Below are 16,594 nucleotides of genomic sequence, written 5' to 3' on the forward strand. Positions count from 1 at the left end.
AGAAGAGAAGTCGCTCAGTTGTGTCCGATTCTTTGCGACCCCATGGACTGTAGCCCACCAGGCTCCTCGGTCCACGGGATTTTCCAGGCATGAATACTGGAGTGTGTTGCCATTTCCTTCTCCAGGGTATCTTCCCGACCCAGGGATTGAACCTGGGTCTCCGGCATTGTAGGCAGATGCTTTACCGTCCAAGCTACCAGGAAAATATAATAATGACTAAACAAACAAACAAACAAAACCTAGCAAGGGTTACCATAAAAGAAGAGTGATTACTTTGTGGGGAAAGGAGAGGTATTTTAAGAGTGAATGAGGCAGGCTTCAGGAGTCTACAAATATCTTATTTCTTAATGTCCATGATGACCACAAATTGCTTGTGTAACATTTCATTGAAATTTATATTTCTATTTTGTACCTTTTTCTGTATTGATGCTATATTTGGCACAAAAATTACTAAATAAGACATTTCTGTAGATTTGAATGTCATGTCATCTATATTTGATCTATTCAAGAAGGTCTGCTGCTGCTGCTGCTGCTGCTGCTGCTACTGCTAAGTCCCTTCAGTCGTGTCTGACTCTGTGCGACCCCATAGACGGCAGCCCACCAGGCTCCCCCGTCCCTGGGCTTCTCCAGGCAAGAATACTGGAGTGGGTTGTCACCTCCTTCTCCAATCTATTTTTGTGTAAATGAAAATATCTAATGAAGAAAAATATTAAAACATAATTGAGAAGACCTGATTGTTTAAAGGAATCTCAATATAGGGGTATAAACATGGAATTACTTTATTTTTCCTAAAGATTACCTCCTAATTTCCTATATTAAAGTACATTCTCTTGATGGCAACTGGTTTCTTACTCTCATTTTGTCCTGATTCTGTAACTCTTCATCCAAGTTCCGTTAGAATGATTGCATTCTAATACTGAAGAATTGGTGTTTGGAGCATAGGCTACCTACTTCCTCATGAAACACATTCACTGCTTTCCTAGGGCATGTGGCTAGAATAGATATTTATTTATTTATTCCCTTGCAGTTCAGTTCAGTTCAGTTCAGTCACTCAGTCGTGTCTGATTCTTTGCAACCCCATGAATCACAGCACGCCAGGTCTCCCCGTCCATCACTAACTCCCAGAGTCTACCCAAACCCATGTCCATTGAATCGCTGATGCCATCCAGCCATCTCATCCTCTGTCATCCCCTTCTCCTCCTGCCCCCAATCCTTCCCAGCATTAGGGTCTTTTCTAATGAGTCAACTTTTCGCATGAAGTGGCCAAAGTATTGGAGTTTCAGCTTCAACATCAGTTCTTCCAATGAACACCGAGGACTGGTCTCCTTTAGGATGGACTGGTTGGATCTCCTTGCAGTCCAAGGGACTCTCAACATTCTTCTCCAACACCACAGTTCAAAAACATCAATTCTTTGGCGTTCAGCTTTCTTCACAGTCCAACTCTCACATCCATACATGACCACTGGAAAAACCATAGCCTTGACTAGACAGACCTTTGTTGGCAAAGTAATGTCTCTGCTTTTGAATATGCTATCTAGGTTGGTCATAACTTTCCTTCCAAGGAGTAAGCGTCTTTAATTTCATAGCTGCAATCACCATCTGCAGTGATTTTGGAGCCCAAAAAAATAAAGTCTGACACTATTTCCATTGCAGTTGGATGTGCATAAATGTGACATTTCTGGCTAATGGAACTGATCTCTTCCACTTATGGGATAAACCCTTATAAAAAGCACTCATGCAGAATCCTTAACACCAGTAATATCAGAGTCCATGGTGCTCTAGGACACCAGGTGGTACAGATGGCAAAACCTCTGCCAACCTTGGTTCCTGAACCATAGTTGGAGCATTTCACCCTCTTGTTTCCTTATGGCATGCTGATAGTTTATGAAAGCAAGAAGAAGGTCTGTTGAGTTGAGACAATATTTTAGTGTTTGTTATAGACAGTAGTGTTATCTTCATTTAAATCTCAGTCTTACACTTGATTCAAAGCTTTTTGTCTTTACCCTCAGAATTCTGGAGCAGCAGCTCAGTGACTTGGGTAAACAGGCACTGAAGGTATATAGGCTTAAAGGATTTCAGGAGCCTCTTTCCTGTTGTCACTTCTAGACTCTTGCAGGGATAGGTTACATATTTCTAGCCATTTCCAACACAACAGGAACATTTTACTTGGTGCAAAATACAGTTCTACTACATCAGCAAAAGTTTGGAAAATAATTCTATGAAATAAATTCTGAGAGGAATGCATTTATGGTCTCTAACTTTTGTTTATTTTTTATCCCATTTATTTATTTATTTATTTTTTAATGAAGGATAATTGCTTTACAGAATTATGTTGTTTTCTGTCAAACCTCAACATGAATCAGCTGTAGGTACACATGTATCCCCTCCCTTTTGAACCTCCCTCCCATCTCTTGTCCCATCCCAACCCTCTAGATTGATACAGAGCCCCTGTTTGAGTTTCCTGGGCCATACAGCAAATTCCTGTTAGCTATCTATTTTACATGTGGTAAAGTAAGTTTCTATTTTAGCATCTAAATTCCCATAAATATTTTCTGGAGAAGAATAAAATTTCCAGGTTTATCAGGTAATTAATGAATGAACATTTTAAATCATAATTCCTGCTTTGAATGAAATGTGATTTCCCTTATTTTTTACCCTGAAAAGAAAGAGCTTTAAAAGTGTTTTGTACAGGGCCCCCTAGTGATACCCACATTGGGATCATTGCCTTGCAGTCGTTGCTATTTATTAGAGTATCACAGAAATCAGTGAAATTCATCGTTGCGGTCTGCCAAAGAGAGTTCCTTTCAATCTGTTCCTGACTGCCAGCAGAAGACAGAGAAGGTACACGAGGGACCAAAGGACGCAGGTTGGAATAATAAACAAGACTGTGATATCTTTTTTTTTTATGATAGAGAGAGCATATGAAACCTGAAGGAGCTGGCAATGTATTCCCTATTACCAAATTAAACCCACCAGAAATGCTGAGGCCTTTAAATTTTTTATTATAAAAACATGTCCCTGAAGATTAAAAATGGAAACTAAATGAAAGATGAGCTCACTCATTTGAGAATAGGTAAATGAACATTACCCTTCTTTTCTTTTAAGGTTTACACACATCGAGACAGCAAACACATGCAAGTGTACACACACGCAAACACACACTGTAATTGGCAACCTGCTGATCAGGAAACTTGCCAACAATCTATAATATGATTCTGTCTCTTGGAAAAGTCATAAATTATGAACATCATAGAAAGTTCTATATCTTTCTTCTTCATATACAATTTAGCAATGTACTGTTGTTTCTTCCTTCTTTAATACCTCTGAGTTTATTCTTTTTCCTTCATTCTCACAACCCTCGATATCTGAGTTACTTCATGCCTAAATTTCTTCAGTATACTTCTGATTTCAGACTTTTTTGATGTCAATCTATTCAGTCCCACTAGCAAAGATATCTTTCTAAAATAACAAATTTCATTAAGACCTCGTTTCCAAGCTCTATAATTAATGGCTTCTTTGGAGAAATCACTTTGGAAATTGCTCAAAATTGCGTTGTTCTTTATGTCATGTTTAAACCTATGATACGTTTTACAGCTTGATGGAGAAATGCCTTTAAGATAAGACTACATAACAAAGGAACTTCTATGAGCATTTTTGAGATGGTAAGGTACATGGAACATAGAGTTAATTAGCAAGGCAAATAAATACAAAGTACAGACAAACAGGATGTGGCAGACATCCTGGATATGCATCAACTATTTGAGTACTAAAAAGATGCTTTCTGCATGGGTTGGTGTATCTCTAGTAGTATCTTAAATGCAACATGTTCAAAATTAAATGCAATATATCATTCCCCCAAAAGCATTCCTCCTTTCAAGAATGGCACAACCAGACTCTGTGATGACCAAGATGGAAACTGAGCAGGCCTTGTTGTGCTGTGTTCAGTCCCTCAGTCACGTCTGACTTTGTGACCCCATGGACTGTAGCCCACCAGGCTCCTCTTTCCGTGGGGATTCTCCAGGCAAGAAACTGTAGCACGCTGTGGGTTGCCATGCCCTCCTCCAAGGGATCTTCCCAACCCAGGGATGGGACCCAAGTCTCCCACATAGCAGGTGGATTCTTTCCCATCTGAGCCACCAGGGAAACCCAAGAATACTGGCGTGAGTAGCCTATCCCTTCTCCAGCAGATCTTCCCAACCCAGGAATCAAACTAGGATCTCCTGCATTGCAAGCAGATTCTTTACCAACTGAAGTCCTAGCAGACCTCGTCCCATCCTATTAATTCTATTTACTTCACATTTCAGGACCTGCCTCATTTGCTCCATTCGTAAGCCATCTCAACTCTAATTCAGTTTCTTCTTTTCCAGTTTCCCTTTTTTCCAATGATTCATCACACTTCTTCCAAATCCATATTTCTGCAATATAAATTGTACTTAAAACCTTCAATGGACTGTGATCCATAGGGTAATTCAAAATTACTAACTAGTCAAATAATGATGATTAGCAGTCATCATATCATCTTTTTTCTAGGTAACTCCAGTCTTCTTACTTTTTTATTCAGTATCCCCTTAACTTGAACACTTTATCTAAACTTATGATTCATGAGTGACTTATCTCTATGTTTACACTCTTTTTTCTTCCTAGAATGTCATTCTTCTCTTGTTGAACTAGTGTATATGCTGTTGCTCTTGTTATTTAGTCAACAAATCTTTGCAACACAATAGACTGTACCCTTCCAGGCTCCTCTGTCCATGGGATTTCCCAGGCAAGAATACTGGAGTGAGTTGTCATTTCCTTCTCCAGGGTATATTCCTGAGCAGAGGTGGAACCTGCACCTCCTGCATGGCAGGCAGATTCTTTACCACTAAGCCACCAGGGAAACCCAATTTATATACTTGTTGCTTTGTATGCCACATTTGCTGATTTTCCATATAGGCATACGCATGTCTCTTGGACTGTACGTAGTACAGAGTACTAATAGAAGCAAAACACTCACTTCACTTTCTGTGTATTTTATCCCACTAGTTTCTATCAGTTTTATGCCCACTTGCAAAGCTTAGATAAACAATCAGTCCAATTCAGTTGCTCAGTCATGTCCAGTGCTTTGCAAGCCCATGGACTGCAGCATACCAGGCTTCCCTGTCCATCACCAACTTCCAGAACCTACTCAAACTCATGTCCATTGAGTCAGTCATGCCATTCAACCATTTCATCTTCTGTCGTCCCCTTCTCCTCCTGCCCTCAATCTTTCCCAGCATCAGGGTCTTTTCAAATGAGTCAGTTACTCCCATTGGGTGGCCAAATTATTGGAGTTTCAGCTTCAACATCAGTCCTTCTAATGAACACTCAGGACTGATCTCCTTTAGGATGGACTGGTTGGACCTCCTTGCAGTCCAAGGGACTCTCAAGAGTCTTCTCCAACACCACAGTTCAAAAGCATCAATTCTTCGGCGCTCAGCTTTCTTTACAGTCCAACTCTCACATCTATACATGACTACTAGAAAAACCATAGCCTTGACTAGATGGACCTTTGTTGGCAAAGTAATGTCTCTGCTTTTTAATATGCTGTCTAGATTGGTCATAACTTTCTTTCCAAGGAGTAAGTGTCTTTTAATTTCATGGTTGCAATCACCATCTACAGTGATTTTGGAGCAAAAAAAAAAAAAAAAAAAAAAAGTCAGCCACTGTTTCTTCATCTATTTGCCATGAAGTGATGGGACTAGATGCCATGATCTTTGTTTTCTGAATGTTGAGCTTTAAGCCAACTTTTTCACTCTCCGCTTTCACTTTCCTCAAGAGGCTCTTTAGTTCTTCTTCACTTTCTGGGTGTCATCTGCATATCTGAGGTTATTGATATTTCTCCTAGCAATCTTGGGGATTTCCTCATAGCTCAGTTGGTAAAGAAGTGGCCTGCAGTGCAGGAGACCCCGGTTCGATTCCTGTGTTGGGAAAATTCTTGGGCTTCCTTTTGGCTCAGCTGGTAAACAATCCACCTGCAATGTGGGAGACCTGGGTTTGATTCCTGGGTTGGGAAGATCCCCTGGAGAAGGAAAAGGCTACCCACTCCAGTATTCTGGCCTGGAGAATTCCATGGAGTATACAGTCCAATGGGATCACAACGAGTCAGACACAACTAGGCCACTTTCATTTTCACTCTCCTGGCAATCTTGATTCCAGTTTGTGCTTCCTCCAGCCCAGTGTTCCTCATGATGTACTCTGCATATAAGTTAAGTAAGCTGGGTGACAATATACAGCCTTGACATACTCCTTTTCTTATTTGGAACCAGTCTGTTGTGGATTATCTTTAAGTCTTCATTCAGTGAATAAACAAACAGAAGGATAATTTTAGAGAGATGGACGGACATGTGAATATTTCTTTCCTAGTCTAAAATTTCATTATTTCATGAGTTCTTAATGCAATTCCACTTTAAATTGTGAAAATACTGGATAATGAGATTGAGTAGAAGGATTCAATGTGTCAAGCCCCCAGAAGAGGACAAAAATCACAGGATATTTCCTTTTCAGAAGTAGAAACCAGAAGAAAACTTTAGAAAACCATGCATTAGGTATCTTTTCTTTTTTACCCTGAAAACTGAGTTACCATGTGAACCAAGATGAGATTAGGGCCAGAATGTCTCACACCTTAAGTGTGACTGGCACCAAGAAAGCAAACTAACAAAACATTCAATTTTTTTTTTTTTTAATTTTGATTGGAGTATAGTTGATTCACAATGTTGTGTTAGTTTCAGGTGTACAACAAAGTGCATCAGTTATACAAATACCCACTCTTTTTTAGATTTTCTTTTTTCTCATATAGGCCATTACCAAGTATTGAGTAGAGTGCCTGTGCTTTACAGTAGGTCCTTGCTAGTTATCTATTTTATATATAGTAGGTGTGCATATGTCAATCCCAGTCTCCCAATCTACCACCCCCTTATCCCCACAGTAATCATAAGTTTGTTTTCTACATCCGTATTTTGTAGATAAGTTCATTTGTACCCCCCCTTTTTTTTAGATTCCACATATAATCAATATCATATATTTGTCTTTCTCTGAGTTACTTTAGTCAGTATGACAATCTCTGCTGCTGCTGCTGCTGCTAAATTGCTTCAGTCATGCCCGACTCTGTGCGACCCCATAGATGGCAGCCCACCAGGCTCCCCCATCCCTGGAATTCTCCAGGCAAGAACACTGGAGTGGGTTGCCATTTCCTTCTCCAATGCATGAAAGTGAAAAGTGAAAGTGAAGTCGCTCAGTTGATGACAAACTCTAGGTCCATCCATTTGCTGCAAATGGCATTATTTTGTTCTTTTTATGGCTGAGTAATATTTCATTGTATATATGTACTACATCTTTATCCGTTCCTCCAATGATGGACATTAGTTTAGGACATCCATGTCCTGGCTATTGTAAATGGTGCAATGATGAATATTGGACTGCCTGTATCTTTTCAAATTATGGTGTTCTCCTAATATTTGTCCGGGAGTGGAATTGCTGAATCATACAGTAGGTCTACTTTAGTTTTTTTTTAAGAGTCTCCATACTACTCTCCATAGTAACTGTACCTATTTATATTCCTACCAATGTATTGACGAGAACTCTATTCTCCACACCCTCTTCAGCACTTAATGTTTGTAGATTTTTTCAGATGGCCATTTTGACCAGTGTGAGGTGATACTTATCAATCTTTCATTATTAAAAAAAAAAATCCAAAATCTTATCAGGTTTACATGGAAATGTTTTACCAGAGGATTCAGAACAAAACACTGACTCAGTTCCTTCAAAGAACTTAAAGGCCAGTAGGAGAGGCATATTTAAGTAATTGCATAAAATATAGTTAGTTTTCCCTGAGTAAAAATTATAGAGAAAAACTTCAGGATATTAAGAGACTATGAGAGGACAAGGCACTTTTATGTACCCAGGATTTTCAGGGAAGTGTGGTTTAAGCTGGGACATGAAGAATAAAAAAAGGCTAAATAGGTTGAAATGAAGGTGGTGTGGTGGGTACATGGAAGAGGAAAAGATGCATGGTTTCACTAACTTAAGAGATTTCATGGCATGAGTTCCATGATCATTGTCCATGATGGGTAATAAAAGTCCTCCTATTCAAAAACACTCCTTGGCTGTCACTGGAGTTAGGTTATAACAAATTAAAATAGTCTGAATTTAAGTGGAATTTAGAGAGTTTCCTGTAATTTGGGGATTTTATTATAAATTATTTTTATATAATGATTCTGACCCATATTAAATCACTGTCACCTCTGCCACCAAGTCAGTGTTAATTAATGGAAAGGCTATGATTTTCAAATCAAGTGATATTCAGAGTTAAATGGACTCTACTCCCTTGTTTGATAAACAGCAGTCTGGCCAAGATGGACTATTGAGAGATAATTTTTTTAGAACAATTATGAAATTGGCATAGCATAAGAACACTAATTTAAGTAGATAGAGTATGTTTGGTTTTTTGAAATGAATCTTTTCAGTAGAAGAAAAAACACCCTTGAGAATGTTGTTAAGACAATATAACAAGTTAGATTAATATAGATTTGACCAGCAAATGATTCTTCACTTACTGGCCTTTGGATTTCAATAATATTTAGCCAGAGGCAGTTCTTCAAGTGCTGTCACTTGGGCTTTTTATAATGAAAGTCAGAAAGGAAGCTTTAATGAGCTCTATCCAAGTTCATAACATTCAGACTCCAAACCCAGAAAACAAAACCAGCCACCTGTAAATGTTTGACCTATTGTTCAGAAGGGAATTCCTTGAAGAGAGGTAGAGATTTGCAGACTATAGAAGTGAAGTTGGGAAAATACCAAAAAACAAAACTTCCCTACTTGAAAATTTAACAAAGTCAGCCTGATTCTACTCTTTCAGGTAAAGTTATTCAGAACTATATTCCCAGAGTGATCTAGAAAAATAGCTTGCATTAAAAATTGTGTTCAATGTGCTAATCGGTTATTCCCAAAGTTATAGTGAATGTGTTGAGTATTTTTTATCCTGATAACCCCAAATTTCAGTATATTTTTGGATATCTTTAGAAAGAATAAATCAGGCTATATCTCAGTTCTACATCTACCATTTGCTCAGTGGGTACTGATAGGTATTAGCAAAGGAGAGAAAAGACCTTATGATAGTACAAAATAAAATGTTCCACCTATAAAGTGGGTAATGTGAGCACTTGGCTAGAAATTTTATTATGGCCAGTCTACGAAGGAGGTGTTTCTATTTTCAGCTCAGTTCAGTCGCTCAGTCATGTCCGACTCTTTGCGACCCCATAAACCACAGCAGGCCAGGCCTCCCTGTCCATCACCAACTCCCGGAGTCTACCCAAACCCATGTCCATCGAGTTGGTGATGCCATCCAACCATCTCTCCTCTGATGTCGCTTCCGCTTCTCATCCTGCCCTCAATCTTTCCCAGCATCAGGGTCTTTTCCAATGAGTCAACTCTTCGTGTGAGGTGGCCAAAGTAACCACTAACCCTAACTCTGCATTTTATCTGGCAACCGTACTTTAATTACTTTTTTCCTGATACACCATGAATGAAAAATAAGCTCTTTGCTGTGTCCTATGTGCTTTAAAAAATCATAACTCTGCTGGTCACTGTCTATCTCTGTCACTGCATCTCATGCCATTGTCTTCAAATCAGTGTGTACCAGATACATTGATTTTATGTAAATTTTTCCAATGTACTTTTTTTCCTCAGAGACTTTGCTCATCATCTCCTTTACTTTTCCTCATCTTTCAGCTCTCACCTTAGGTGGCATGTTTTCAGAGAGGCCTCTTGCCAACTTACCTAGGTATAGTCCCTATTCACTTGCCTCTAACACCACAACTTGTAATTATCTGTTTCTTCAGATCTTGTTTTAAGCATCTTTTAATTCTGCAAGTTACTTGAGGGCAAGGACCTTGTCTGGTTCCTTCTGCAATGCTTACTGATCAGTTAGCAGTGCTTTTGGCACACACTGCTAAATAAATACTGTACAAATCTGCTAAATAAATACTATAAAATTATTTAAAAATAAATGTGGCCATATTGTTTCAAATAATAGTATCTCCCTCAAACAGACTATTGTGCACATTGAATAATATTCACAGAGTATATAGCTATATCCTTGACACATCCTAAGTGATCAATAACTAATAGTTATTTGTTTTACTTCTACTGATGATACTCTATGAAATGATCCTATTCTGGCAGATATAGCCTTGTGATAATATTCTTTCAGGAAACCAACAAATAAACAAAGGAAGTCATCTCTTAAGAGCCTTTTGAATACCTACTAATATTAAAACTGCCCACTCCAGTATTCTTGGGCTTCCCTTGTGGCTCAGCTGGTAAAGAATCCGCCTGCAATGTGGGTGACCTGGGTTCAATCCCTGGGTTGGGAAGATCCTCTAGAGAAGGGAAAAGATACCTACTCCAGTATTCTGACCTAGAGAATTCCATGGACTGTATAGTCCATGTGGTCATAAACAGTCAAACATGACTGAGCAACTTTCACTTTCAGTATTAAATAACCTCTAAACTAAACAAATATTTTCCATTTATTAGTTTATTTTTAAAGCTCCTATTTTCTCTCCCCTTTCTGTTTCCAAAATTTTTCCTTGACAATTATTCTCCCAGACCACAGTCAGCTTCAGAAGAGACTAAATTATTTCACCAGTAAACAAACAAACAAACTAAAGTAAACAGAGTATTAAGAAGGGCAGAGACAGTCTGGCCACCTTGAATGATTTTTTTTTTTTTAATTTGGCCATTGGCACAATTAATAGAGTATTATTGGAACATTTCAAATTGCTGAAAATTTATACCGCAATTTGTGACTGTTAACCATGCAGAATGAAAGAACTCAGATCTTCTCATCAAGAATTTCATTCAATCTCTTTGCAATTATTCACTGAGCAATCAGTGCATGTAAAGTACTTATGCTAAGGGCCAAGGTGTAATACATGCTTCTCATTTAGTGAGGGACACAAATAAAAATCAATGAGATAAACCTCTTAAGGATGTGAGAAATATATACAAAGATCAATTAATAAGGAGAGAATAAATAAGATTTGGTAGAAATGATAGCTTTTCAGGCAGGTTATGAAGGATGACTAATAAATGTATATGAGGAATAAGGAGAAATGAATGTTCTTACCAACTACATATAGAACATATTTTGTTGTTGGGCATTTTGAGGTTTTTTTTTTTTTTTTTTTTTTCAATTGGCTATAGACCAGTCTCATAGAGAACTAGTTATAATATAGTGACAAATGATTTCAAAATCTTGGTAGCTTGCAATTACAGAGATTGATTTCTCAGTATTACTACATGTACTTTGTAGAATGGCTGTAATCACCCCCCAACCCTGCCATCTTATTTATTCTGGGACCAAGATTTAAAGTAGATTCCTTACTGAAAGAATGGTTAGGTTTACAGGGAAAAAGAAGGTGGTAGGGCCAAGTAATGGCTCTTAAAGTAGCTGCTCAGAAGCGGTATGTGCCACCTCCACACATACTCACTGACCAGAGAAAGTCACATAGAAAAACCTAATGGCAATGGTGCTCCCAAGAAGTGCAATGTGTATCTGTTAAAAACTCACCTCTATTGAGGCATATACCACAGGAAATACCAATATGTTAAATATTAATTAGATAGTCCAGTTTGCTCAACATTTAGCTAATACTAATGCTGATTATAATTTATTTACACATCTTTATTGCCTTTGCCTAGATGCTCTAAGAAATTTAATATTCTTTGTAAATCCCTTGAATTTTGGAAATATTTTTTGACAGACATTTCAAGAAATTCATTTTCTAAACTTGCGGAAGCCCAACAGAATATCTCCAATTTTCATAAGAGTAAAGAAGCAACAGTGATAAGGAAATATGGGAGGACAGGGATGGTTATAAGATTGGCTGGTGAATGGGTACCTGGGTAGAAGGGGGTTTCACAGCTAAGGAGGAGTGGACAACATACTCTAATATCACCAACAGGAGGAGAAACAGTGCCTCCATTAGACTGACAGCCACATTCAGTTGATAATTTGCAAATAATTTTCTTTTAAAATCATTCTCTTAACTTGTAATTGTGAAACAAGTAATTAATTCATAGAAACTTCAGTTTTAAATTCCAAACACAACTTGTGATATGGAGTATCACCCTTTTTAGGCCACATTTTACCCTTTGTATGGTTTATCTTTACATTTAATTTGTTTTGGGGACACATAAAACAAGTAACTCTCAACCTGGATGGTAATGTTCTATAGAAATTTTGTGTCATTGTTGATGGCCTTTGAGAATGCACTCAGACTTTCTACCATCTATAGACAATTTTAAATATTCAACAAAAGGGGAACTTATCATACTTACACTGCACATAAGTTTAAAGCCAAAATGAAAGTGTTTTTATATTCCCTAAATTTGTGCAATGCAAACTACTTGCACTGGCCCTACTTCACTTATTTTTAAAATATAGATATGGAAAAGACTCTTGAGAATCCCTTACACTGCAAGGAAATCAAACCAGTCAATCCTAAAGAAAATCAATCCTGAATATTCATTGGAAGGACTGATGCTGCAGCTGAAGCTCCAATACTTTGGCCACCTGATACAAAGAGCCGAATCATTAGAAAAGACCATGATGCTGGGAAAGATTGAAGGCAGAAGAAGGGGACAACTTCACTGGATGGCATCACTGACTAAATGGACATGAGTTTGAGCAAGTTCCAGGAGATGGTGATGGACAGGGAAGCCTGGTGTGCTGCAAAGAGTCGGGCACGACTGAGACACTGAACAGTAACAATGTAAATCCCTCCCATCCTCCTTAAAAACTTTCAGGAATTTCTCATTTTCTTAGGTTAAAGCCTACAGACCTTTAAAATGGCTATAAAATACAACATGGTATTGATCCCCCCCAAAAAATGTCTTTAACACAGTTTCACATGGACACCATGGTCCATGAATCAATTTAAGAGAGGAAAACAGCCAAAGAAGAAGGAAAGAAATCCATATATGGTGAGAATAGAAAGATCTGCAAGTTACTGAAAAGAGCAGGGGTAGATAAAGTTAAGAGGAAATTCATAAATCATATGAATCATAAATTCTGTTGTGTAATGTGGCTGTATTATACATCATCAAATTGATAGGTGGAACAAAATCTACCGTTTATTGGGCACTTTTAAATTCTGGACTTGTATACACAATATTTCATTTAATTTCAAAAGAAACCTGCAAGGTGGATGTCAATAGTACCATTACACATAAGGGAAAGAAAGGCTGAGAAGTCTATTAAAAGGGGAAAACTTCATAGAGCAAGTAACTGAAAAAGCCTGGGTTACAAACCCATATAGAGCAAATTTCAAAAATCTTTCCAAAACTACATAAGGTTATCTTTTTATAGAGAATAAAATGGCATTTAAACTTTGAAATTCATCCAAGTTAGTATGTTGACTCTAAATTTGGTCTGTTAATACCTTGAAAATGGAGAGCTTGAAACTAGAACTTTACAGACCATGCCCTCAGCCTTAGCACTTGATTACATTTAGTTATATAATTTTTAAATTCCTGAAAAGGAAAAATATTAATACTAATATCTTAAAACTCTATTTTAGAGGAAAGGTTAGCACTAGAAATTCTTAAAAAGTGGGTTTTACTTTTGTTTTCTTTCATTTTATGTGTCAATTTCCCAAGGACCAAAGCATATCACAAAGAGAGCAGGGTAAAATTTTCATGACAAATACTGGTTAACTTCTAGATAAAGACTTTTTTCATCTATTTGTGCATATTAGATGAATGACAAGAAAGACAAGACTAGTGGGGTAATTTGTTAAAAATTATTATTATTACAGTTAATATGGTTCATATTGTATTTTTTTTGTAAGAATCACATAATCCTATGTCCTTTGCAAAACATTAATAATAGATACATTATCATATCAAAAAGCCACTAGAAAGGGCATTGTAGGAGTGGTTTTTTTCTATTCACATGACACTAATCAACTTTAAAGCTGGTTATGAAATTTGATAAGAAAAGCAAACTTCAAATTTATACCCTAGTTACTAAGATGGAGTCTGCTTTTATGCTGTTGGTTGTTGCAATTCTTTATAGTGGGTAATTATGATATTACTGAGACATAATTTTTAGGTTATGTAGTTCTTTTTTTAAATCAAAACAAAACAATTAGGTCTGTCTTAATAGCCTACTGGCTTTTATATTACAGTTCTCTAATTGTAAAAAAACAAATCAGGAAGTGTTCCAGATTATTTTCACATATAATAATAATTATATGTACTCAATTCTTCCTTAAGGAACCAACAGTAATTCAAATATAAAACAGCAAGGTTAATAAAGCACTCCATTGAGGTCACTAATATAGTATATTATGTATAGTATATCATGATTTCTGTTGATTCTGTTTTCTGGCCTCATCAAAAGCTTCTATCAGCAACAACTTCCTGTATACATTTGAAAAGTAAGATCTTGCCTAAGGATGTTGGCATTCTGCTTCACATTTATCATGTGGTAAGGAACAGACAAAAACAGACCAAATGATTTGCATTGCAAGGGCACAGTTAAGAACTGGATGGTTTAAAACATCTAAAACTTCAGAATTGTCCTTGAACTTCCATCTATTCATTTTTAAATATAATGTCGAAGTAACATGCATTAAAATGCATAAAGGGAAATAACAGATTCAGAGCGAAATAAGTCAAAATTATTTCAGATTCTTTTATCTCTAAAACATAAAGTGCATGGATTCTGTAGGATGGAGTACAAAGAAAAGACTTGGATTTAAATCCTCTCTCCTAACTACTGGTTGTGATTCTGAGCACTCGCATATTATGGACCAAAAATACCTCTCTGGAGTAATATATGAAGGCAGTATCACTGCCCCCATATGGAGTAGTTAGTTGGTCTTCTGCATTTTCTCTCTGTTCCTAAATCTTCAGTTGTCTTGGACCCCTGCTTCATCCTTTGTGCTACATCTATGCTATGCACAGTGGATTTAGAAAGGCAGAGGAACCAGAGATCAAACTGCCAACATCTGTTGGATCATAGAAAAAGCAAGAGAATTCTGGAAAACAATATCTACTTCTGCTTCATTGACTACGCTAAAGCCTTTGTGTGGATCACAACAAACTGTGGAAAATACTTAAAGAGATGAGAATACCAAACCACCTTCCCTGCATCCTGAGAAATATGTATGCAGGTCAAGAAGCAACAGTTAGAACCAGACATAGAACAACAGACTGGTTCCAAACAGGCAAAGAAGTACATCAAGGCTGTATATTGTTACCCTGTTTATTTAACTTATATGCAGAGTATATCATGCAAAATGCCGGGCTGGATGAAGCACAAGCTAGAATCAAGATTGTTGGGAGAAATATCAGTAACCTCAGATAAGCAGATGACACCACCCTATGGCAGAAAGTGAAGAGAAACTATAGAGCCCCTTGATGAAAGTGAAAGAGAAGAGTGCAAAAGCTGGTTTAAAACTCAACATTCAAAAAACTAAGATCATGGCATTTGGTCCCACCACTTCATGGCAAATAGATGTGAAAACAATGGAAACAGTGACAGACTTTATTTTCCTGGGCTCCAAAATCACTGCAGATGGTGACAGCAGTCATGAAATTAAAAGATGCTTGCTCCTTAGAAGAAAACTTATGGCCAACCTAGGCAACATATTAAAAAGCAGAGACATTAATTTGCCAGCAAAGGTCCATCTAGGCAAAGCTATGGATTTCCAGGAGTCATGTATGGATAGGGCTTCTCTCAGAGCTCAGTTGGTAAAGAATCTGCCTGCAATGCAAGAGACCTGGGTTTGATTGCTCCATTGGGAAAATCCCCTGGAGAAGGAAATGGCAACCCACTCCAATATTCTTGCCTGAAGAATCCCATGGACAGAGGAGCCTGGTAGGCTACAATCCATGGTGTTCCAAGAGTCAGACAGGACTTAGTGACTAAACCACCATGCATAGATGTGAGAGATGGACTATAAAGAAATCTGAGTGCCAAAGATTTGATGCTTTTTAACTGTGGAGTTGGAGAAGACTCTTGGGAGTCCCTTGGACTAAAAGGAGATCAAAGAAGTCAATCCTAAAGGAAATGAGTCCTGAATATTCATTGGAAGGACTGATGCTGAAGCTGAAACTCCAATACTTTGGCCACCTTATGTGAAGAACAGACTCCTGGGAAAAACCCTGATGGGAAAGATTGAAGGCAGGAGGAGAAGGGGATGACAGCGGATGAAATGGTTGGATTGCATCACTGACTCAATCGACAAGAGTTTGAGCAAGCTCTCGGAGTTGGTGATGGACAAGGAGGTCTGGTGTGCTGCAGTCCATGTGGTTACAAAGGGTTGTACATAACTGAACAACTGAACTGAACTGATGCTATGCACACCAACCCTCTGCAAATTTATTTACTTTTCTCCAATCTCCTTGCCTCAATCCTCTCAATGAAACTGCTACACTAGTCTTTTAATCTAACCTGCTTCCTTGCATCTGATTTTCTGTCAGTTCTCTAACTTTCAAAGACTTCAATAGCCATACTGGGACCTTCTAAATTGTGTCTTATGTGTTATACTCAGAAAATATTACA

This window comes from Bubalus bubalis, chromosome 9 (genome assembly GCF_019923935.1).
Source record: "Bubalus bubalis isolate 160015118507 breed Murrah chromosome 9, NDDB_SH_1, whole genome shotgun sequence".
Classification (NCBI taxonomy): domain Eukaryota; kingdom Metazoa; phylum Chordata; class Mammalia; order Artiodactyla; family Bovidae; genus Bubalus; species Bubalus bubalis.